This window comes from Mesoplodon densirostris, chromosome 2 (genome assembly GCF_025265405.1).
Source record: "Mesoplodon densirostris isolate mMesDen1 chromosome 2, mMesDen1 primary haplotype, whole genome shotgun sequence".
Classification (NCBI taxonomy): Eukaryota; Metazoa; Chordata; class Mammalia; order Artiodactyla; family Ziphiidae; genus Mesoplodon; species Mesoplodon densirostris.
Genome location: NC_082662.1, coordinates 190,371,847 through 190,397,959, shown reverse-complemented (window position 1 = coordinate 190,397,959; position 26,113 = coordinate 190,371,847). Strand labels below are relative to the sequence as shown.

At 38.1% G+C, this 26,113-nt stretch overlaps 1 long non-coding RNA gene across 1 annotated transcript; it reads left to right on the top strand.

Annotated features, from left to right (window-relative positions):
* The first annotated feature begins 1,545 nt into the window (after positions 1 to 1,545).
* LOC132484650 (uncharacterized) lies at positions 1,546 to 17,570 on the top strand. Its single transcript, XR_009531242.1, has 2 exons — positions 1,546 to 1,667; positions 14,482 to 17,570. It is a non-coding gene; the product is annotated as an uncharacterized LOC132484650 (long non-coding RNA).
* The last annotated feature ends 8,543 nt before the right edge of the window (positions 17,571 to 26,113 follow it).

The window sequence follows — 26,113 nt, the reverse complement described above, 5'->3', positions numbered from 1 at the left end:
CACATTCTTGATGAAATGATCACGCTTCATATGATGAATGCAAGTGTCAAGAGAAAGAAGCCACATTTGCATGAACCAGTGAGTCAGAGAGGCTGAGTGGAGAAGCATCTGTGCAGACGAGCCGTCAAGAGATCGGGGGAAAACAAAGTGATCACACATGTGAAGGCCACGTTAGCATCAGCACAAAGGAGAAATGACACTGCCCCAAGCCAGGAAGACATGAGAGATTTTAAAAAGAAGTAAAATGGAAATGAACAAGAAGTTTAACAGAAGCAGAGAAAATAACAGCACGTGAAAAATATACAGAAGTGATTCAATGTATATAAAATTGATATTCCTGAGAAAGAAAACAAAAGTACCGAGACAGAAAACATATTTAAAGAGAACTAAAAACAAATGTTGAAAAATGGACGTAGATACAAGTCTAATACATTGATTAGATGCCAAAGAGTTAGGAAGGAAAAGAAAGACAAAGAGGGAGGGTGACAGAGCCAAAAGCTGTAATGACTTCTAAGGATAAATCGGAATATGTTTTACCAGTATGATTCTTGTTTGAGTCCATTCTAATAATTGTTACTGAATACTGCAGATAGTAAAGGGGGTCACTGAATCAGTTTAGGTGGAGCAGTTTGAAAATGCCAACCACGTGGTGGGGCTGCCTGAGGAAAACCACTCCCACCTTCCCCGGGAGAAATGCTGTCCCCAGGAGTTCTTCCCTGCAGAAAGCTCCAGGGTCTCTGTCATGTGCAAAAAAGAGAAACAAGCCCTGCATCCCTGTGAAGACTGATTAGCAGGGACTCCTGGTAGACTCAAAGGCAGTGAAATACAAGGGAGAGCAAAGATTTTTGCATGAGAGCCCCCAAAATATGAAGTTATCAAAACAAAAACAATAATAAACATAAGCAAAACAAATTTAATATCTCCCCTTCTCCTAGAACCCTCTTCAAATCTTAAAAAGAAAAAAAAAGAGTCTAGCAAAACTCAGATTCATCCAAAATAATTTTACTCCAAGGAGATGGAAATATAAGTTCAATTAAGCAAGTGGTCCTTATGATTTTTGTGCTATGGGTCGCTGGGAAAAAATCACTAAATTTGAGCAATAAAAGCAAAGTTCCAACTTTTAAAATGAAATTCCCAGGAAAGTCAGCACTGCATTCTTAGTGGACTGTTTACTGAATGAATGTGGCTGGTTAATATGTTCACGACTAAGGAGGAATTCAATATAGAAAAATGTCTCTGGAGACTTTAATTGAAACGAGGTAGAGTTAGATCACAATCCACAGGATCACGGAGGAGGGATATCCATGTCAGCCTAAGTTTTCCAGAAAGTGTTCCCAAATGAGAAAACTCCTAATGAACCAAGTTCTTTAGGACACAGTAATGTGATGTCGGGTGGGAGAAAGACTATTTCAAATGAAAAAAAAAAATAGCAAGGAATGGTGACATAAATAGCCTAGCATGTTTGAAAAACCACAAGTTATTTGGTCTGATGATACCCAAAGGATGAGTAAGACTTAGCTGGGGAAAACGTGGAGGGAAGAGTATTTTAGGCAGAGAAAACAGTGTGTGGGAAGACCCTGGGGAAAGGAGGAACCAGAGGCACATTTGCAGACCTGAAGGGAAGCATTGTGGCTGGAGTATCCTGAGGAGCTGGAGAGGGAACGCAGGTCAGATTGGGTGGCTGGGAGGGGCTGGATCATGCAGCGACTTGTGGGCAAGTTAAAGACTGTATTTTGTCCTTAGTTCACAGAGAAGCTATTAAGGGTTTTACAGAGGGATGATATTTTTAAATGATTACATTGGGCACCATGTGGAAGACAGATTATGAGGAGAGAAGCATGACCACAGAGAAAACAAAAGCGAGGCTTTATTTGCCCAAGCAAGATATGACAGTGATTTGGGCTAGGTTTGTGGTCTTGGTGTTGAAGACAGACAGATATATGATAGGAATGACAAAATGTAAGGGGATTTGGGTGGCAAGGATCAATTTATTTTACAGCTATAGGGAAATACGGAATTTTAAGGTTTTAAGCTGGGATGTGACTTGATCTGACTATTCTATGAGAACCACGTAGAAGACTGAAAGAGCAAAGGCAGTCTGGATTTTTTAAAAATAAGTCAATGAGAAAGAGAAAGAGAGGATATGATGACAGAAAATATATTAAGAAGATAGAATATTCAGCTCTCGGTGAGTGACAAGTAGGAACAACGGAGGGTGGAATGTCAGATGAGATCTCTGGCTGAGGTACTAGATGGAGGGTTGTGACTTTAACTGATGTAGAAACTGCAGGAGGAGACAGGAGATTTGGGTAATAAATAATATATGAATTTCCAGATGTGCTCAGTTTGTAGTGGTACCTGGGGGACATCCCAGAGCATGTAGAGATGGTTCTGGGGCTTGGGAGGAAGGTCTGGATGAGTCAGTCAGTCAGCAAGGTGTAGGTGGTATTTGAAGCCACAGGTTTGGATGATTGTTCTAGAAGCATATTTCAAACAGTTAGGATTCTAAACCTGTTTTGTTGTTGTTATTTTGCCCAATATCCTGGAAACTTAAGGCATATGCCCCTCATCAGCAGTTCTTCCCTCCTGCCATGGTTTTGAGTGTGGCCACAAGATCACCCCAGTGTATGTGAGGGGGGCAGCAACACCACCAAAACAAAATAGACACATTTTTCATAGTCTCCATCTCACCCCCAAGTTATTGAGCCACTAATGTAGATTCGTAAAAGCAGGCATCCCTGAGCAACACCAAAACTGCCTAAAATAGTATCCTCACACAGTGGGCTCTCAAAAAATCATGTGCTGAAAAGAGACCAGAACCATAGAAAATGCCAAGAGAGGCTAAGATAGAAAATGGTTGACGAGGAAGAAGGGAAACTAGGAAAGATGATACCAAAGAAACCAAAAGAAGAGATAAAAACATGATAAAAACTGTCAAAAATATGTGGGTGAGTTTATCACACTTTCTTTTTTTAGTGGGATATGTTCTTTTCTTGTTATAGCATGGTTGGTTTATACCTTTGTGTTAGTTTCAGGTGTACAGCAAAGTGATATTGAGTTATACAAGTGTGTGTGTGTATATATATATATATATATATATATATATATATATATATTCTTTTTCAGATTCTTTTCCCTTATAGGTTATTATAAAATACTGAGTATAGTTCCCTGTGCTAAATGGTAGGTCCTTGTTGATTATCTATTTTATATATGCTAGTGTGTATATGTTAATCCCAAATTCCCAGTTTATCCCTACTCCCTTTCCTCTTTGGTAACCATAAGTTTGTTTTCTCTGTCAGTGAGTCTATTTCTGTTTTGTAAATAAGTTTATTTCTGTCATTTTTAGATTCCACATATAAGTGATATCATATGGTATTTGTCTTTCTCTGTCTGGCTTACTTCACTTAGTATGATAATCTCTAGGTCCATCCATGTTGCTGCAAATGACATTACTTCATTCTTTTTAATGGCTGAGTAATATTCCATTGTCTATATGTACCACATCTTATTTATCCATTCCTCTATTGATAGACGTTTAGGTTGCTTCCACGTCTTGGCTACTGTAAATAGTGCTTCAGTGAACTTCAGTGCTTCAGTGAACATAGGGGTGCGTGTGTATTTTTGAATTATGGCTTTCTGTGGATATACACTCAGGAGTGGGATTGCTGGATCACTTGGTAACTCTATTTTTAGCTTTTTAAGGAATCTCTATACTGTTCTCCATAGTGGTTGTACCAATTTACATTCCCACCAAGAGTGTAGGAGGGTTCCCTCTCTCCACACCCTCTCCAGCATTTATTGTTTGTACACTTCTTTTTTTTTTTTTTTTTTTTTTTTTTGCGGTATGCGGGCCTCTCACTGTTGTGGCCTCCCCCGTTGCGGAGCACAGGCTCCGGACGCGCAGGCTCAGCGGCCATGGCTCACGGGCCCAGCTGCTCCGCGGCATATGGGATCCTCCCAGACCGGGGCACGAACCCGTATCCCCTGCATCGGCAGGCGGACTCTCAACCACTTGCGCCACCAGGGAGGCCCTGTACACTTCTTAATGATGGCCATTCTGACCGGTGTGAGGTGGTACCTCATTGTAGTTTTGATTTGCAATTCTCTAATAATTAGCGATGCTGAGCATGTTTTCATGTGCCTATTGGCCATCTGTATGTCTTATTTGAAGAAATGTGTATTTAGATCTTCTGCTCATACTCTATTTTAACTAATTATTTTTATTGAAGTATAGTTGATTTAGAATGTTGCATTAGTTTCAGGTGTACAGCAAAGTGATTCAGTTATATATATTCTTTTTCAGATGTTTTTGCATTATAGGTTATTACAAGACATTGAATACAGTTCCCTGTGCTATACAGTAGGTCCTTGTTGTTTATCTGTTTTATATATAGTAGTTTGTATCTGTTAATCCCAACCTCCTAATTTATCCCTCCCCCCCAACTTTCCCCTTTGGTAACCATAAGTTTGTTTTCTATAATATATCTGCAAGTCTATTTCTGTTTTATCACACTCTGTTTTAGTTGTCTCTCTCTTTTCCCTAATTTAAATAGATCTCAGGCTTCTGTCCACCAAAACTAATAATAAGCACTAGGGCAACCATTTCTGAGCTGTATCATAAATGAGGCAAATTTAGGATGAACCATGTTTCCCAGTAAGATGGCCTTCCTTGAACACCACCCCTTTACCCGTCACTCAAAACAAATATCAGAAAGCCAGGGAATGAAAATGATTTCACTCCAGGGATAACTTATTGGTAATAGTAAACCACTACCAAACATTTTTTAAAAATGAAGCGTTAGTAACAAATTGTGTAAGACAAACCACACAAACAATCACAATATTACAATACACAAGTGTGGGGAGATGTTGAGACTGGGAATCGCTTAACTGGGCTGGGAGCTTGTTTGAACTTTTGTCTTCTGAGCACCTGGCCTATGGTAGGCGCTCAATAAATGTCCAACAAAGTACAGAAAACTGAATTTCCAAACTGAGGAACCGGAGTTTTCTTTACCTTCTGCTTTCAGGAATGCTTCTGATCTGGTATATCTTCCCTCTGGCTGGCCACCACCTACTCACTCTGAACACCTTTGCTTAGGCATCACCTCCAAAGCCTTCCTCCAGCCTCTGAGCCCTCTCTTTCCCCCTGGATTGCCCCCTCCTCACCATCATCTCAGGGCTGAGTTAGATGCCCCTTGTGCGAACGGCTAAGCAATGGAGTTTCTCAAGGGAGAGCAATTTCACATCCCTCCTTTGTGACATCTAGCAATGCCTGGAGACATTTTTGGTTGTCAAAATTTGGTAGGGAGGTGGTGCCACTGGCATCTGTTGTGCAGAGGCACAAGGGATGCTGCTAAACAGCTACAATGCACAGGACACTCCCCAACAACTAAAAATTATCCAACTTAAAATGCCAGTAATACTACGGCAGAGACGCTCTATGCTAAAGCATTCTTTGTGTGTATCTGTCCTTATACTTACCATGTTGTATTACAGTTCTTTGTTTGTATCTATACTTTATACCCTTTAGAGAAAGAAACTTTTATCCACTTTATTCAAATTATCTGGCACCACAGATCACAATGTTGCACTTACAAACCAAGGGTCATGAATTAATTTGTTGCTGGAACCTTTTGTTTATTTCTAGTGTCTGGCCTCAAACCTAAAACGTGAATGACTGAATATATGCTAGTTAATTCTTGACTACTTCAAATTCATCTCTCGTCTTCCAGCCCATTCACATGATTTGGAGAAATTCGCCAGCTTGTTATCTTAGTATTTCAAATTAGAATCTGTTGTTGTGTGTGATGTGGAGTTTTTATTCCTTACAATTATGCATAAAATTTTAGAAGTAAAGTTTTTCCAAGCATTAATCCTGGGGATACCATACCACTCACATTTCTCTATTATATAAAGTATCTCTTTCTTTCCTCCACTGGCTTCCATCTTTGCTAAGGCTCCCTAGGCATGGCAAAATAGGCCGCAGGACTTATGGTAATTCTATCGCCCAACAGTTCTCACTGGAGACAGATTTTTGAAAGCCTCAAATCCATTTCCAACTAGGACCCCTTGTTCTCCCTTATCTGAATTTTATTTACCTACTCCATGAACTGACAGAGGTTAGTTTGGTGTAATTTCCTTTTACAGAGAGCCGCTGATGCCTATTCCTCTGTTAGTTTTGTGTTTAAATGTTCAGTGGATTTGTTTTCTGTTCCTTTTTCAGCTGGTAACTTGTGAGGCCCTCTCAAGGGATAACATTAGCTCCTCTGAACAATCTGGACAAGAGATATCAACCCACCAGGCAGGGAACGCTGGCAGTGGGGCTCCTGGGAAATGAGCATGTGTCTGATTTACCACAGGGCTCATCTAACGCTGCACCCCAAGGTATACATATTCCCCTCAACTCGGTGTCTCTGCTGCTAAGGTTAGCATGATATTTACTACTACTCTGTCTTTAAGAAAAGGAAGGATGTGGCACAGTAGCACAAACAAGGACTTTGGAGTCCAAAAGACCTGCCTTTGAGACTCAGCATTGTTATTTTCTTGGTTCTGTGACCAGGAACATTCTTAACCCCATTTTCCTTATCTGTAAGCAGGAGGTAATATCTACTTCAGATGCTTAAGGAATTAACACATGCAAATATTTAGCAAGGGATCTGACTTATACCAGGTATTCAATAAATTAGAGCCCCTCCTTTTCCCAATAACTTAGTTATAGATTATCACATAACAGTGAATTAGAGAGTTCAAGTATAAGAGCTACTCCGAAATCCTTTTTCTAATAACAGAGCAATGAGTGCATTGAATCACAGCAACAAATTTGACCCTCTGCATGAAAGACACAAAATGTAGTGAAAGCCACAGTGTGGCTTTTCTTGGGGGACTTCATCTGTGGTCATAGAGCTCCATGGACCCCTCTGATAAAGTATCCCCAGGCAGCTCTCTGTTGGATGGGCAACACACTAGGCTTCTAATCTTCTCAATTTTCATGTGGCTGCCTCTTTTCTCTCAATCTCAAGGACCATAGATTCCAGCTGGTTAATACACTGCATACTGTGCAGTAGATGCTATTTTAAATTAAGGCACTATATGAGACCATGCAAGAAGCATATAAAAACCATTTGACTTTTTTGACATTTCCATACTTTTCTGCATAAATACTTAGAGGACACCTTCCCAATCTCCCCAGTGGTCTGTCACAGCTAATCTCAAGGGAAATACAAAACACAGCAGCCGAGTCCCAAGAAATACGATAAAAGCAAGTGACTCAAAACCTCAGGTGGCCCCATCCTGCATGTTTTCTTTTCCACAGGATTTTGTGCCTGGGTGATCACTTTTCCTTCAGTAAGGGGTAAATTGTATCTTAGCTGCTGCTTTTGCATATTCGGGACGCCACAGATCTTTGATTGCCGAGACATTGCGTGTTGCATACAGAGCTGGCTTTAATGACGTGTTCACGGGAAATTAATCTGCCTCGTCAGGGAATTGACACTCATCTCAGCTGCTCTGGAAATGGGAGTTGCTGATTTGTTTGCCAAGTGGATGGCTTCTCTGAGATCAGCATTCAAATGCTGCATTGTTAGTAATAATAATATGCTAAAGCTCTTCAAACACTCAAATATGTTTCTCCTAAAGCCTGACAAATGCTTTCAATCTTCGATGGTCTGTATTTTAAGTAGGATCTTAGCTCTGGGAACTTAAAAACTTTTTTTCATGATGGCAACTTAGACCTGTCTTCTCAGTTGATCTCATACCATTTTTATATAAATTAAATGCCTAAAACTCATTTAAGAGGAAAACATTCGGAGGCCCTTTGCATTCCTGTATCCACTCTTGTGAGTTTCTCTGTCAAAAAAACATTGACTGTTTCTCAAATATCACTAAGAACATGTAGATTTAAAAAGATAATGAATGAGCCAAGTTGAGGAAATCCCTCCTATCCTTTGTGCTCAATTCCCAAAGTAAGAGACGATTGTATGTTTGGATTTGTAACAAACAGACACGACCTATAAATGTTTAGACATTTGCTTATGGCAGTATGTGTGTGTGTGTGTGTGTGAAAACAAATGTAGCAAGTCCAATTCTTAGCCCACAACTCAAAGGCATATGAAGTAGAACTTCCTTTCCTGCTCTGTCACTGAATTCACTTTCTATTTTTAACCTTAGTTGTCCTCAGTTTTCATTTTGGTTCTAGTTCTTTAAGAGGAGATCAAAGGTTGAGGGTGGGGGATGTCTGATCTCTTCACTGGTTTTAAAATTGCTTATCCACTGTATTACGTATCCACTGTCACATCCTCATGCCCTCTGGTCCTTCATCCAGGACTTGTATTGTCCCTTTTAAGGCTGTAAGGCTGACTTGATTGGTCCCTCATTCCTAAACTCAAGGCCTGGTGGGCTTTTGCCCTTGCCATTTTGGTGCCTCTCCTTAGTGCATGAGCATCATTTTCTTGCTCCCAGATAACACTAGCCATGGAAATTCTGTGGAATTATCACCCTATTAACTTGTAGGTCACCCTTGAGTGTGTGTATGACTGCCCTTGCTCTGTCTTTTGTAGCAGGTTGCAGGGGCATAGTTTCTGCTCCTATTGGCTCTGCAAAACTACCTAGGATTCTGCATTTCTGCAATGGGTGTTGGACTCGCACCAAATGGAGAAAGAAGTTTCTCACAAATCCAGCAGTTTACTCTCTCCTGGCTTCCTTCTAACGAGCTTCCCACACCGATCTGGGAAAAGTAAAATTTGTCTCTAGACAGGGAGCTCTACTCTGAGTTCTTCAGAGGTGTTTTGAATCTGTTGTTTGGGCCACACCTCCCCTGGAAGCTTTTGCTTTTGGCAATAAAAAGGTAGAGATGGCTCTTTTTCCCTCTACTTGTATTATATTAAATCTCTTCCCTAAGGCATTGAGAGCTTAATGTCCTGAGTACTCAAATTGGAGAAAGGTTAAGTAATATAAGGAAACACAGGTATAAAACCTTGGTTCATATTTCCAAATATTGTCACACTTCACTAAATATTACTGTTTTAACTATGTGTCATGCTAAGTATTAACAAGATTTTAAGAGAGCTTTATATTTTATAGAACACCTTATTTTTAGCATATATATGATCCAGCAATCCCACTCCTGGGTATATATCCAAAAACAAAAACACTAATTCAAAAACATACATGCACCCCAATGTTCACAGCAGCATTGTTTACAATAGCCAAAATATGGAAGCAACCCAAGTGTCCATTGACAGATGAATGGATAAGGAAGATGTGGTATACACACACACACACGTGCACACACAATGGAATATTAGTCATAGCTAGTGGGAAGCAGCTGCATTGCACGGGGAGATCAGCTTGGTGCTTTGTGACCACCTAGAGGGGTGGGATAGGGAGGGTGGGAGGGAGATGCAAGAGGGAGCGGATATGGAGAAATATGTTTATGTAAAGCTGATTCACTTTGTTATATGGCAGAAACTAGCACACCATTGTAAACAATTATACTCCAATAAAGGTGTTAAAAAAAAAAAAGAAGTTTTGACCTTTGCAACAACGTTGATGAACCCAGAGAGTATTATGCTTAGTGAAATAAGTCAGAGGAAGACAAATATTGTTTCATCACTTATATACAGAAACTAAAAAATAAAACAAACAAATGTATATAACAAAACGATATATAAAGAAAACAAACTAGTCGACACCAGTGAGGAGAGGGAAGAGGGGAAGGGCAAATAGCGGTATGAGATTAAGAGATACAAGCTACTGTGTACAAAATAAACAACAAGAATATATTGTACAGGGCCTCCCTGGTGGCGCAAGTGGTTGAGAGTCCGCCTGCCGATGCAGGGGATACGGGTTCGTGCCCCGGTCTGGGAGGATCCCATATGCCGCGGAGCGGCTGGGCCCGTGAGCCATGGCCGCTGAGCCTGCGCGTCCGGAGCCTGTGCTCCGCAACGGGGGAGGCCACAACAGTGAGAGGCCCGCATACCGCAAAAAAAAAAAAAAAAGAATATATTGTACAGCACAGGGAAATACAGTCATTATTTTGTAATAACTTTAAATGAAGTATAATCTATAAAAATATTGAATCACTATGCTGTATACCTGAAACTAATATAATGTTGTAAATCAACTACACTTCAATTAAAAAAAAAACACAAAGCATAGAGCGAGGTACCCTAAGGAAGCATAGACATCTAAAAAAAGTCAGTATTTAGATACCTATCAGTAAAGGGAATCCTAAATATATATGTCTCTTAGGTCTTTATTCCAAATGACCTTGAAATTTTCTGACTCTGAAAATCAATTTTCCCAAATTAGGTCTCTTGAAAACGAGTCTCTGCAAATAACAAGCAGAAAGATGAAGAAGGAATAAAAGGATATAAATCGAACAAAGACCAAATTATATTTGGCTGCTTAGATTTCAGCACTGATTTTACTTTATTTTTCCAACTATGGTAAATATCATGAGACCCTATCAACACTTACAAGCACGTAGTATGTCTTTTTATATCCTGTTTTCTCTGATTTTATATCCTATAATCATCTTCATCAACTGCCCTTTACCAAATATTTGTTCCTCTTAGAATCCTTCCTTCCTCAGGCTAAGTTAGTTATCTCTTTCCTTAGGCTTTCCAAGTACCTTGTTTCACTATTAGAATGAATCACAAGTTGCAGTTATTTCAATAGATGTCAATTTTCTCTTTTTCTCTACTATAGTCTGTTTATAATTTTTTTACTATTTTTTACTTTTGTATCCCTGATGCCCAGTGTAGCATTTGGATGTTCATTAAATGTTAAGTGTGGGGGAAAAGGCAGGTAAAGAGTAAACTGTGTCCTGGTAGAGCTGGGCCTTAAAGTTCATTCATTCATTCAATTAGTGAATCAGTCATCCAAAAATACTCCTTGATCACCTACTATACACTAAGCACTGCCTAGGCATTAGCTTTAGTACAGTGAACAGAAGAGAAAAATTCCCCATTCAGCTTACTTTCTAATAGTGGATGAAGACAATAAAAAACAAATACGTAGAGAAAATATCAGGTTGTGATCAGTGGTCTGAAGGAAATAAAGCAGAGAAAGAGAGGGACCCCAGATTGGGAGGGTATTGTCTTTTACAGAGAGCAGTTCCAAAATATCTGACCACCTCAAATAAGGTTATATTTGGGCAAAGATCTAAAAGGATATGTGAAACAGATGATGAAGGTATCAGGGCTGGAGGGGAGGAGGGACCATTCCATGCAGAGGAAACAATAAATGCAAAGTTTCTGAGGCAAAATGGTACCCACTGTGTTTAAGGAACAGTACTGAGGCAGTGTAGGTAAAGAAGCGTGATGGCAGCTAATTAGGTCTGAAAAGTCTTTTCTGCAGGTATTTTTAGTCCATGACAAAGGTTTTGGATTTTATTCTAAGTGTCATGGGATTTCATTAGAAGGTTTTGGAACATAAGATTGATATGATATTAAATCATGATTGACATGACTTTAGTGTGTAAAGTATCACTCTGAACACTGTGTAGAAAAGCCTGTATGGGAGCAGCGGTGACCGCAGGAGCACTGGCTAGGAGGCTACTGCGGTAGTGCAGGAGAGAGCTGCTGAGGGCTTAGACCCAGGCTGTGAGAAGTGGACTGATTCTGGATTCATCTAGAAGACAGAGAACACAGGATTTCCTAATGGAATGGAATGGATGGTGAGATGTACATCTGAATTAAAGATTCCTTTGGGATTTGGGGCTTGACAAACTTGGTAAGTGGTCCTGCTCCGTCCTATGAAGAGAACACCGAGGAAAGAGCTAGTTTGGGGGTGTAAGGAAGGGAGATGAAGCAAGAGTTCTGCTCTAGACATTGTTGGGGAGGAAAAGCTTTCCTTGACCCTCTAAGCATCCTGGGTCGGGTCTGAAAATTAAACTGACAAAGACAGATTAACAGGAGAAAAGCATATGCATTGTATTAAATTTTTATATACATGGGAGTTTTCACAAGACAGTGAAGACCTGAAGAAGTGACCACAGCAGGAAGCTTTTATACCTTTCAGACAAACAAACAATCCATTTGTGAAGAATTGACAAGACTAAGGCATTTGGGTGAGGGGTAGTAAGTGGTGAAGTGGTAGCTAGGAAGATGAAGGTTAGTTTAACAAGGTTTGCTAATCTTGTGAAAGCAAGATTTTTCAGCCTGCAATGCCCTGTCTCTGGTGATAAGAATGTGTTCCCTCTTCCAGATACAGGGACGGTATCTTTCACGTGGGAGTTTCATGACCTGTTTCAGAGAAGAGGAGAGGGGGGAACAGGTCAGAGTGCCCTTCCTGCTTCTGCCTTTTAGAAAATTCCTGCGGTTTAATATGTCAAGGTGCCCTATTTGGGGTAGCATGTCCTGAGCCCTATCAACATGTTTACTTTGAGGTGTCTATTTAACATACAGGTGGAAGTGTGGAGTAGGTGGTAAAAATGAGAGTCAGCAGTGTAGGAGAGAATGTGACACTGGGGATGTGAATCTGGAAGTCAAGAAAATGGGTGAGATTAGAGAGAGAGAGAGAGGGAGGAAGGGAGGGAGGGAGGGAGAGGGGAGAGAGGAAGGGAAGGGAGAGAGAGGGAGGGAGAGGGGAGAGAGGAAGGGAAGGGAGAGGGAGGGAGGGGGAGAGAGAGAGAGGGAGGGGGAGAGGGGGGGAGAGAGAGAGAGGGAGGGGGATAGAGAGGGATCCGAGGATTGAGGCCTGGGCACTTCAAAGTTTAGTCAAAATAAGTCGAAGAGAAGAGGATGGAGAAAAAGTGTTGCCCCTCCATCTCTGAAGTCCAGGTAGCTAAAGTATGTCGGAGTTTTTAGACGGTGGTCATCTGGGTCACACGATGCTGAAAGGCAGGAGAGGATAAGGAATGAGAATTATGGATTGACTTTGGCAATAAGGTGGCCATTGAAGACACTAACATAAACAGTTTCAACAGAGTAGTGGGGACTAAAGTCGTTGGAGTGTGTTCAGGAGAATTGAAGGAACAGTGGAAACAGTCAGTATGTACAGTTCTTTATAGGAGATTTACTATTAAGATTATTATATTTTTAAGTTTTAATCTTGAAGTGACAGTTGATGCCTAAGATGCTGCAAAAGTATTACAGAGATCCTGTGTTCCCTTCACCCAGCTTTACGGTAATATTAAAGGGTTTAAAATAAGATGTATCACATTTTTGTGTTCTTGTGAGAATTATCCAGTGTATCGGGGAAAATGGATGATATAGGATAAATGGAGGTAATTGTATCTGTAAAGCCCTTTAGTAGGTGAAGGAATAAGAACTAGTACACAAATGGAAAAGTTGGACTCAACTATGGTAAATATCATGAGCCCCTATCAACCCTTACAAGCATGTAGAATGCCTTTTTATATCCTGTTTTCTCTGATTTTATATCCTATAATCATCTTCATCAACTGCCCTTTGCCAAATGTTTGTTTCTCTTAGAATCCTTCCTTCCTCAGGCTAAGTTAGTTATCTCTTTCCTTAGGCTTTCCAAGTACCTTGTCTCACTGTTAGAATGAATCACAAGTTACATTTATTTCAATAAATGTCAATTTTCTCTTTTTCTCTACTATAGTCTGTTTATAAATTTTTTACTGTTTTTTTTTTTTTCTTTTGTATCCCTGATGCCCAGCATAGCATTTGGATGTTCATTAAATGTTAAGTGTGGGGGAAAAGGCAGGTAAAGAGTAAACTGTACATACTTATTACATATTTATTGGTGGAAACTCATATGAATTTTCATCAGATTGCTCCTATTTTCTCCTGAAATAAGAATTTGAACATGTGAAGATATGATAAGGTGTTGCTTGGTTGGAGATAATGGGAAAGAGTCACGTTGAAGAGGGCCAATCTCTGGACTAAGAAAATGCAGTAGGATCACGGTTAACCCTAAGGCCTCTATAAGGTTTGTGGTCACCATATGAAAGTGAGACTAATCAGTCTCATAGTTTGTTTTTCTTCAGTTATATTCAATTATTCAGGTGAAGGTGAAGAACAAACAGATAGTTGAATTTTAGCCAGGGTTGGCCTTTCAACCAGAAAGTAGGACAAAGAGAGACAGGGGTAAGATAATCAGAGATGTGTTTTAAGGAGTGATTTCTATGATGGATCACGGAATCTAAACTGAGTAAGGAAGGAAGAGAGGATATAAGGTAAATAATTGTCAATGGCCTGGGAATCCCAGCAGAGTCAAACGTTTTTGTAGTTTAGATACTGGAGTGAATGTGCTTGAAGCGCAGGCAGTAGAAGTCAGAGAGGGGAATACTGGAGATTGTGGAATCAGTGCAGATGTTGGATAATAAGCATGGAAGGAAAAATCTGAGGTGAAGAATCACCAAGGTTATGATAGTGGTAGTTTTGGAGAGAGCAGCCATAAACCAGATCGTAAAAGATTTGAGGAAAGTGTGGGGGGGGGACCCAGACATCTGTGCATGACAAGCCAGAACCACCAGCCCATACGATGCTTTTGTTTTTCTTTTTTTAGAAAAAAACAAACACCCCAGCACCCCCTCTGGACAGACACTGCCATGCAGGTCAACTTGGAAGTGAATGGTTCCTTTGAGCCCCTTAGAAACAGGAACCTCACTCAACAGGATGCATCCCTGAGCCAGGGCTTCTGGCTTAGCAAGAAGAGGTCCGGTTTTCCCGTCAGATTGGAAGTTACTGTGCAGGCACTCCTGTGCCCCTGCACAATCTGGCTGGAGTAGATGAAGAAAATTCAAAGTCTCTGGGCATTTTGCAGAAAAAGGAAGAAGCAACCTTCCAGAAGCAGTGACTAAGAATAAGAACACTAACTCCCTTCCCCCAACTCAACTGTATGTGAGTGTGAAAGGAAAGGAATCATTTTCTGTGGAATCAGTATCCTCAGGGAGTATCCACGCTCCAGTAGAAGGTAAACTTACTTTCACAGACCCATCGTGATGAGCATATAGGGATTTTACCCGTGAAAAGTAATGTGTCTCATAGGCACAATGGAGGGGTCTGAGGATGAGACTGAATCTTGGGCTTCTTGTCAGGATTAAAATAATTTTGGATGAAGAGAATAATAGGATTAATCCTGATTGCATCTTGAGATGAGAAGAATAATCAATTCTAATTATTACCTCCTTTCATCAAGAATTCTGGGACTTCCTTGGTGGTGCAGTGGTTAAGAATCCGCCTGCCAATGCAGGGGACACGGGTTTGAGTCCTGGTCTGGGAAGATACCACATGCCACGGAGCAACAAAGCCTGTGCACCTCAAATACTGAGCCTGTGCTCTAGAACCTGCGAGCCACAACTACTGAGCCCATGTGCTGCAACTATTGAAGTCCGTGTGCCGAGAGCCCGTGCTCTGCAACAAGAGAAGCTACCGCAAAGAGAAGACCGTGCACCACAACGAAGAGTAGTCCCCGCTCGTTGCAACTAGAGAAAGCCTGCACGCAGCAACAAAGACCCAATGCAGCCATAAACAAACAAACAAACAAACAAATAAACAGATAAATAAATTTAAAAGAAAAAGAATTCTGTGGCATTCTTGATGAAGTGGAAATGCTGGTGGAGTGAAAATATGGTTGACCCAAATGGGCTACATTTGCCCACCTTTGACTGACTTGGCTGAGTTTAGTGTGGAAGCTGCAAGAGGGACTTAAACAGAGAATTAAGGGTGCACCAGAATATGAATCACTACTATGCTTAAAGAAATCTCATTTATTCTGAATAAATTAATATAGAATTTGTCTTATTTTGATCTGAGCTGAACTAGAGCTTACTGTTTTATGCTATTTGAAGATAAGGTTTGCTCAGCAAATTATTAATACAAATGATATTGCAGATGTTTAACTTACTTAGAAGTACTCTTTCCGTGACATTTGCACATAAATGTGTTAAACTGACATTATTAATTACAAATGGGTCATTTAATGTGTTATAAATATATATATGAGTGCATTTTCACACAGTAAAATCCTATTTATGATAAATACTCTCCCAATGTGTGTCTCTATAAATATAAAAATGCATGTTTATTCTAGCTGGAAGTGTTTTCAATTTTGTCTCAACAACAGAAATCTTAATTTTATGCCCAGTTTTACAATCACAGATAGCTAGTAGCATCTAGTCCTGCTTCCTTTCTTACTTAATTCTAATGAACCCCTAAATCTTTAATTTAGTAATGGCCTATTAACCTATAAGTTACCTCCAGACCTCTTCAAAGAAGTATGCAGTTTGGAGTAGTATCAAAAAACCCTACAATGGAAATTAGCCCTGATTCTGCTATTAACTAACTATCAAACCTCCATGAAATCACTTTACTTCATAAAACATCAGTTACTTTCAGAGATTGAACCAGACGAGCTTTTGAAGTTCCTGTCAACTCTGAAGTCCATGACCATTATTAAGTCTTAAATTAACAATGACCCAACTTTGCAAATGTGGCATGTAGAGAAAGTCGCCCTAAATTTAATAATTGAAATTCATAAGCATCCATTTATTTAATATCATGTCAATAATGCTTACTAAAAAGTGGATGATACAGAAAGACCATACCATATTCTATATCAAACAGAACTTTTAAAATAACATTTTTCTAGAGATTGTCATACTAAGTGAAGTAAGTTAGAGAAAGACAAATATCATACGGTATCACTTATATGTGGAATCTAAAATAATGATACAAATGAACTTATTTACAAAACAGAAATAGACTCACAGACATAGAAAACAAACTTAAGGTTACCAAAATGTAAAGTGGGGGGAGGGATAAACTGGGAATTTGGGATTAACAGATACAGACTACCGTGTATAAAACAGCTAAACAACAAGGACCTGCTGTATACCACAGGGAACTATATTCGACATCTTGTAATAACCTATAATGGAAAAGAATCTGAAAAATTATATATAACTGAATCACTTTGCTGTATACCTAAAAAACTGTAAATCAACTACATTTCCATAAAAAAATAACATCTTTCTAATTGAAAAATAAAGGCATATTGGCTATTGAAAAGTTGCAAAATAAAACTAAAGACAACAAAAATTTCACTACCAATCCACACAATCATTATTTTTTATATACATGCTTCTTTTCTCCTTTCTATGAGTACATATTAATAAACTATTATGCAAATGAACATACAGATTTATAAATTATTTTATTTCCCTCATAATTGTGTCAGTAAAAGTATGTATTTCTAAAAGATAATTTTAACTTTCACCTCTAGTCTTGATGGAGTAACTGTTACCAGATTTGCCTGCTAGGAAATGATTGGAAAACTGGACTAAATATTCTAAAAAATTAATAAACAGAAACCTCAGTTAAATAGAGTTGGGAGACCAGAAGGGGAAGCTCTCACACCCTGTGACAAGAGCAGAGCCCAACAGGAAGAAGGAAGACTTCTTACTTGCAAGGACTCAGCCAATGAAAAGCCATGGACTACTTGTTTACTATAGCCCTCCCGACTTCCTTTTTCTCTCTACAAAAGCAATCTCCTTAACCTTGTCACGTGGGGGCTTGCAGGTGGCTTACCATGTTTTCAGATCCCAAATTGCAATTCTCTGCTGATCCCGAATAAACCAATCTTTGCTGCAAAAATATCTGAGAGTCTAATTGTTTCAGGTCAACAATATGAAACAATTGTTTACAGGCATTGAACAATAAGCAGCCCAAGTGTGTGATTACTAAGCTGGGAGGAAAAACAAGCCCTAATATTACCCTGGCTTTCTGGCTGGAGGCACTTTCCAATGCAATGCAAGGAAGCATGATCTAAGCAGAGCACGTTGCATATACCAGAGTAATGAGTGTGTGGGGAGGCCAACATGGCTGGCATTTAAAAGGCAGAGCACCAGAAAGGAAAGCGGTACATAAAAAAGAAAATCCAAAATCACATGGAGGAAACTCTTAAGTCTTTGGCCAAATACTAAATAGAGGTTTTAAAAAGGTAAAGCCCCTAATAAGGCTAAACTATCTTTAAAGACTACTATAGAACCTTCATAATAGAGCTTAAAAATAAGTCTCAAAAATTTTGGGTGACCCACAATAAGTTACATGCCTACCAAACAAACAAAATCTATCTAGATCTTTAAAAGAGAACAACATACAGATCTTCAACAATATAACCTTCATAATGTCAACCATCTAATCCAAAACTGCTAGACATGTGAGAAAAATCAGTCACTAGAAACAGACCCAAGTACAATGAAAGAAATGTTTATAAATTTCAAGAATTTAAAAGAAATTTAACATAATTAGGAGGAAAATGAAAGATTTAAAATAACCAAATGAAACTTCTAGAGCTGAAAAAAAAATAATGTGAAGTAAAAAATATTCTGGATGGGATTACTAGGAGATTAGATATTTCAAAAGAAAAGATCAGTTAACTTAAAGACTTTATAATAGAAATTATCCAAACTGAAGCAGGGGGGGAAGAAAAAACTGGAAAAAATAATGAATAGAGTGTTGGTGAGCTCTGGAACAATATCAAGTGTTCTAATATAAGTTGCTTCCCATATCAGGAATAAAAGATAAGACATCACTACAGATCCTATGGATATGTAAAGATAAGAGATTTTATGACCAAATTTATGCCAATAAATTTGACAACTTAGATAAAATAAATGGATTTCTTGAAAGATACAAATTACCCAAACTGGAAGATTAAAAAATAAAATTTCTGACTAGCTTCATACCTAAGAAAAAAATTGAATTCATAATATAAACCTTCTCTCAAAATAACTTCTGGTCCAGGTTGGAATCACTGGTGAATTTATCAAACATTTAAGTAATAAATTCTACAAATCCTTCTGCAACCCTTTCAGAGAGTAGAGGAGAAGGAAACATTTCTCAACCCTCTATATCCCAGTATTAAAATTAGAGAAAGATATTAAAAGAAAAGAAAATTAGAGGTCAACATCCTTCCTGAACACAGTTGCATAAATCCTTAATAAAATATTAGCAATACAATTTATGGTATCAAGATCAGATGGAATTTATCCCATTAATGCAATATTAACATTAAAAAATAGCCATACATCAATAATTAATGTATTTTATCACCTTATCTGAATAAATGCAAAATATAAATAAATAAAAACAAACAAAAATTAATGTAATTCTTTACATTTAACAGAATAAACAGGAAACATAACCATCTCAATGGATATAGGGACATTTGACAAAATTTAACATCCATTTAAGATAATATCCCTTGGTAAACTAGACAGAGAAAGGAATTACATCAACCTCATAAGGAGTATCTATAAAAATCAAGAGACAACCCATATTTAAAGATGAAACTCTAATATTAAGAAAAATAAGAATGCTGTCCCTCACAACTGCTATTTAACATTGCACTGGATGACCCTGTACAGTAAGATAAGAAAAATAAAAAGCTTTCAGACTGGAAAGAAAGTAGTACAACTCTCATTATTTACATATGGAATGATCATGTATGTAGAAAATCCCAAGAAATCTTCATAAGGGCTATTGTAACTAATAACTGAATTTTGCAAGGTCACAGCTTATATGTTCAATAAACAAAAGCCATTTTTCTGTATCCTATCAACAAACAAAAAATTGAATGTATACAATAATTCCATGTACAATAGAGTCAAAAACATACAATTCTTAATGATAAATTAAGAAAGAAGTAAAAGAACTCTACACTGAAAACTATAAAACACTGCTGAGAGGAGTTAAATAAATCCTAAAGAAGTGGCGAGCTGTATCATGGTTAGACATTGGGAGATTATATTACTAAGGTACAGTTTCTCCAAATTAATCCTTAGATTCAATATAATTTCAGTTTTTTTTTTTGTAGAATCAACTGGAAGGACCTCAAATAGCTTAAACAATTTTTAAAAAGAAAAGGAACATATTTGGAGGATTTACACTTCTGATTTTATTATTTATAATAAAGTTACAGTAATCAAAACAGTGTGGTATTGGTGTAAGATAAAGTATAGCTCAATGGATCAGGGTAGAGAGTACTGAAATAAATTGATACTTATATTGATTTTCAACAAAGTTGCCAAGGTAATTTAATGGAGAAAAGAATAGGTCATTTCAACAAATGAAGCTGGAGCAACTACTAATTCACACGGAGAAAAAATCTTTGGCCCTTACCTCATGCCTTCACAAAACTAACTAGAATAGACCACAGACCTCAATGTGAAAGCTGAAACCATAAAATTTTTAAAAAGAAACATAGGATAAAATCTTTATAATTTTGGAGTAGGCACAGATTTCTTGGGACACAAAATGATTACTATAAACAAATGATAAATTGGTCATCATCACAATGAAAAACTTCTCCTTTTAGAAATTCACTGTTAAGACAAGGACAATACAAACCATAGACCAGAAGAAAACATTTATAGTAGATATAGCTCAAAAAGGACTTAAATTGAGACTATGGAGAGAACTCTTAAAACTCAATAATAAGAAAACAAACAACCAAATTAATAAAATTTATCAAATGAGATACTACTACATATATAATGTTATTTAAAGAACTATCCTTTGTATATAGAGTGACCAGACACAATTTCCCTGAGATCTTACAAGTTACTATTTGTTGCTTTTTTTTTAATATCCTGGTTTTAATAAATAATATTGCAATCCTATTTATAACATTTTAAAAACTTTTTTAGAACATGATGGTCTATTGTTTCTTTTTAAAATAGTTCAGTATAAACAGTATGTATAGATGTATGTTTTCTTTAATCTGTACAGTAGCTGAGGATCTGTATACATTGTTAGCATATAAAGTACCCTAATCCAGAATCGACACAAGAAGGTGCATAATTTGCTCTTGGTAATCAAGAATCCACAACACAGAGGAGTCGAGGGCAACTCTTTTAAATATGAATGACTGAAAGAGAAGCCTTGTTAATTAAAGGATATTAGAAATAATTGGTCAACTGAGCAGTATTCAAGACATGTCACTGCCTGGGAAGATTGTGTAGTTATCTACATTTTTGCATGAAAAAAATATAAGAATAGCAAGTTCAGGAACCTAGGCCCTTTAAAGAAAACTGGTTTTGGCTCCTTCCACCGAAGAGAGGACGGACAAGAAAAGGTCCACTGGTCCTGCCAAAAGCATCATGTTGCTTCTGCCTTGGAGTAATCTTTGTTGCCAAGTGCTTATTGGAATGCCTGAAAAGCCAGAAAGCAGAGGGCTTTGCCCACCTCCTGGAACTGGCCTTATGATTGTTTGGGAGGCTGTTTACTAATAAATGTTTGCATTCATAGCAAATTGATCCTTAGACTTTGGATTCGTAACATCATAGCAGGTGGTAAGGGTGTGGGCAAGGGGGCACATACTCCCTACTTGCTTCCAATTATCACAGGTTACTGACATTTATCAAAGGACCTACAACTGTGAAAGGCCAAATTGGCTTAGGGTTTCAACATGAGATTTTTTCAAATTCTATCAAATTCTTGAAAAGGAATAGATATGTGTATATGTATAACTGAATCACCCTGCTTTACACCTGAAACTAACACAACATTGTTAGTCAACTATACTCCAATACAAACTAAAAAATTATTAAAAATCTAAAAAAACCCAAGATTAAAAAAAAATGAAATTGAGAAAGTAGATAGATTTTGTTTTTGTTTTTGCTGGTTTTATTTTGATTATCTTATTCTACAGTTCAAAATAAAAAGTGGTCAAAATTTTGTCTGATTCATTTGTATTTTCTTTAATTTTAGTTTATTCATAAATGGATAGATTTCATCCTTGTAGATTAGTAGAATAGAAACCAGTGGTCTAAAATGTCCATAAAACTAGAAAGGAGGGGAACATAGTAAAATATCAGCAAGATCTGGTGAATGAAAGACTATTGGCGAAGGTAAAGTTTCTGTGTCATGAATTAAGCACTAGTCTTAAATTTTATAGACTGTGTGATTATGTCACTGGATAAGATGATAAATTGAAGAAGAGAAACTGGGTTGGAAAGGCACAAGTATTCATTAATTAAATTTTAATATGTACACTCAAGGCAATGGCGAGTTGTTCAACTGAAAAGTATAGAAGTACTAGAGCTTAAGTGAGTGTCAAGAATGTAATTTATTTGTTAACAAATTATTACTGAGGTCTTGCCACATGTTAAAGTAAGAAACTGGGTGTACATTGATGAAAAAACAGATGTAGTCCCCACCTGCATAGAGTTTATAATTTGAGGTTAATAGTCTAGGATAAGCACTTACTAATGACTACTTCAAGAATGTGTCAAACATTACAGAAAAGTCAAAGTAAAAATTAAGATTGAAAATGTACCAAATTTGGCAAAAATGCAGTCATAAGTGAGTGCTGAGAAAGCAGTTTTATCAGAATGATGGGAACAGGAGCAAGATTACAGAAGGTTGACATCCACCTGCAAACGTGGCAACTGCCCAGCACTTTCCCGGAGCTGAAGTTCCCCAAGAAGTCAGCTTAGTATCCCGTCCTTGGGAACTCTAGGATTAAAGAGACTGGATCAACAGATGGAGACTTTCCTACTGTCCTTCTGTCCCTGAAATTTCAGTTACGGTGAGATTTTATAAATGTTCTGTACCAACTCAGAGGACGTCTCAGGAACCTAAGTGACCAACACGCTTTGAAGTCCCTGGACCCAGGAGCTGAGGTGTCCGCTGGACATTTCCCATGAGAAACTCTGATATGAAGTGCGGAATTTGAGGCCTCTGTACGTGAAACTAGATGAACCGTGAAAGAGAAGGTTCTTTGGTTCCTTGCTTGGGATACACCAGTCACCAGCCTCGCTGCTCGTCTGATAGTGTTTGAAGGCTGATTTGTTAAAGACTGGGAGTGTTTCTCAGAAGATAAGGCCTCAAAGAAGGGGGAGGAAAAAATCAAAACAAAGAGATTATTCATCGCATAATTTGTACCTGAAGTGATTATTCAAAAGAAATTCAGAGCCGGGTGGATGAAAGGCTCTAGGTGCTGCAGCCAGGAGGCAGTGCTGTGTATCTGAGGTGGGAGAGCCAACTTCAGGACACTGGTCCACAAGAGACCTCCCAGCTCCACATATTAAATGGAAAAAATCTCCCAGAGATCTCCATCTCAACACAAGAATGCAGCTTCACTCAACAACCAGCAAGCTACAGTGCTGGACACCCTATGCCAAACAACTAGCAAGACAGGAACACAAAAACACCCATTAGCAGAGAGGCTGCCTAAAATCATAATAAGTCCACAGACACCCCAAAATATACCACCAGACGTGGAACTGCCCACCAGAAAGACAAGATCCAGCTTCATCCACCAGAGCACAGGCACTAGTCCCCTCCACCAGGAAGCCTACACAACACACTGAAACAACCTTAGCCAGTGGGGACAGACACCAATAACAACGGGAATTACGAACATGCAGACTGCAAAAAGGAGACACCTTTTTGCAGTCAGATAAGCCAAATGAGAAGACAGAAAAACACACAGCAGAGGAAGAAGCAAGATAAAAACCCACCAGACCTAACAAGTGAAGATGAAATAGGCAGTCTACCTGAAAAGGAATTCAGAATAATGATAGTAAAGATGATCTAAAATCTTGGAGGGCTTCCATGGTGGCAAAGTGGTTGAGAGTCTGCCTGCAGATGCAGGGAACACAGGTTCGTGCCCCAGTCTGGGAAGATCCCAATGCCATGGAGCGGCTGGGCACAAGAGCCATGGCCGCTGAGCCTACGCATCTGGAGCCTGTGCTCCATAACGGGAGAGGCCACAACAGTGAGAGGCATGCGTACCTCAAAAAAAAAAAAAAAAAAAAAAAAAAAAGAAAATCTTGGAAATAGAATAGACAAAATGCAAGAAATATTTAACAAGGACCTAGAAGAACTAAAGATGAAACAAGCAATGAAGAGCAACACAATAAATGAAATTAAAAATACTCTAGATGGGATCAATAGAAGAATAACTGAGGCAGAAGACCGGATAAGTGACCTGGAAGATAAAATAGTGGAAATAACTACTGCAGAGCAGAAGAAAGAAAAAAGAATGAAAAGAACTGAGGACAGTCTCAAAGACTTCTGGGACAACATTAAATGCACCAACATTTGAATTATAGGGGTTCCAAAAGAAGAAGAGAAAAAGAAAGGGATGGAGAAAATATTTCAAGAGATTATAGTTGAAAATATCCCTAATATGGGAAAGGAAATAGTTAATCAAGTTCAGTAAGCACAGAGAGTCCCATACAGGATAAATACAAGGAGAAATATGCCAAGACACATATTAATCAAACTGTCAAAAATTAAATACAAATTAATTAAATACATATTAAAAGCAGCAAGGGGAAAACAACAAATAACACACAAGGGAACCCCCATAAGGTTAACAGCTGATCTTTCAGCAGAAACTCTGCAAGCCAGAAGGGAGTGGCAGGACATATTTAAAGTGATGAAGGAGAAAACCAGCAACCATGATTACTCTAAACAACAAGGATCTCATTCAGATTTGATGGAGAAATTAAAACCTTTACAGACAAGAAAAAGCTGAGAGAGTTCAGCACCACCAAACCAGCTTTACAACAAATGCTAAAGGAACTTCTCTAGGCAAGAAACACAAGAGAAGGAAAAGAACTACAATAACGAACCCAAAACAAGAAAATGGAAATAGGAACATATATGTTGATAATTACCTTAAATGTAAATGGATTAAATGCTCCCACCAAAAGACACAGATTGGCTGAAAGGATACAAAAACAAGACCCATATATATGCTGTCTACAGGAGAACCACTTCAGACCTAGAGACACATACAGATTGAAAGTAAAGGGATGGAAAATGATATTCCATGCAAATGGAAATCAAAGGAAAGCTGGAGTAGCAATTATCATATCAGACAAAATAGACTTTAAAATAAAGACTATTAGAAGAGACAAAGAAGAACACTACATAATGATAAAGGAATCTATCCAAGAAGCAGACATAACAATTGTAAATATTTATGCACCCAACATAGGAGGACCTCAATACGTAAGGCAAATACTAACAGACATAAAAGGGGAAATCAACAGTAACACATTCATAGGAGGGGACTTTAACACCCCACTTTCACCAATGGACAGATCATCCAAAATGTAAATAAATAAGGAAACACAAGCTTTAAATGATACATTAAACAAGATGGACTTAATTGATTTTATAGGACATTCCATCCAAAAACAACAGAATACACATTTTTCTCAAGTTCTCATGGAATATTCTCCAGGATAGATCATATCTTGGGTCACAAATAAAACCTTGGTAAATTTAAGAAAATTGAAATTGTATCAAGTATCTTTTCTGAACACAACATTATGAGACTAGATATCAATTACAGGAAAAGATCTGTAAAAAATACAAACACGGAGGCTAAACAATACACTACTTAATAAAGAAGTGATCACTGAAGAAATCAAAGAGGAAATCAAAAAAATCTAGAAACAAATGACAATGGAGACACAATGACCGAAAACCTATGGGATGCAACAAAAGAAGTTCTAAGAGGGAAGTTTATAACAATACAATCCCACCTTAAGAAACAGGAAAAATCTCGAATAAACAACCTAATTTTGCACATAAAGCAATTAGAGAAAGAAGAACACCCCCCCCAAAGTTAGCAGAAGGATAGAAATTGTAAAAATCAGATCAGAAATAAATGAAAAAGAAATGAAGGAAATGATAGCAAAGACCATTAAAACTAAAAGCTGGTTCTTTGAGAAGATAAACAAAATTGATAAACCATTACCCAGACTCATCAAGCAAAAAAGGAAGAAGACTCAAATCAATAGAATTAGAAATGAAAAAGGAGAAGTAACAACTGACAATGCAGGAATACAAAAGATCATGAGAGATTACTAAACCAACTCTATGCCAATAAAATGGACCACCTGGAAGAAATGGAGAAAATTCTTAGATATGCACAACCTGCCAAGACTGAATCAGGAAGAAATAGAAAATATGAACAGACCAATCACAAGCAGTGAAATTGAAACTGTGATTAAAAATCTTCAAACAAACAGAAACCCAGGACCACATGGTTTCAAAGGCTAATTCTATCAAACATTTAGAGAAGAGCTAACGCTGATCCTTCTCAAACTCTTAGCAGAGGGAGGAACACTCCCAAACTCATTCTACAATGCCACCATCACCTTGACCAAAAG